This window comes from Brassica oleracea, chromosome C4 (genome assembly GCF_000695525.1).
Source record: "Brassica oleracea var. oleracea cultivar TO1000 chromosome C4, BOL, whole genome shotgun sequence".
In the NCBI taxonomy this organism is placed as follows: domain Eukaryota; kingdom Viridiplantae; phylum Streptophyta; class Magnoliopsida; order Brassicales; family Brassicaceae; genus Brassica; species Brassica oleracea.
Window position 1 is genome coordinate 42773901 of NC_027751.1, and position 462 is coordinate 42774362.

The following is a 462-nucleotide window of genomic DNA, read 5'->3' on the forward strand; positions in this document are numbered from 1 at the left end:
TTTAGAGGGGGGAGCTTAGCAAAAAATTAATATAATAGTGGGTGGGATCCACACAAAAATTAAGCATTTGTACTTCTTCTGCCTAATTAACCGCCGGGGTTAGCCCTGTTTCGCGGGCCCCACTGACACGTGGCGGCCTGCGATCGGTTCGTTTTAAATTTTTTTTTAAATCATAGAAAAAACCAAAAAAAAATTAAAAAAAACTAAGCACCCCAAATAGGGTGCTAGGGTTAATGGTGCTCTTAGGGTGGGGTTCTTAACGGAATATAAAAATCCATCTCTTAATTTTTAATTTAAAAAGTTAAAACCGGTTCTTAAATAAGAGTTTCAATAGCAGGTTATTAACTTTTTTAGTTAAAAGTTAAGAGATAGGTTTTTATATTCCGATAAGAACCTCACTCTCACTCTGAGAACATAATCATGTTCTTAATCGGCTATCAGCCACCACCAGGAGGGACCCGC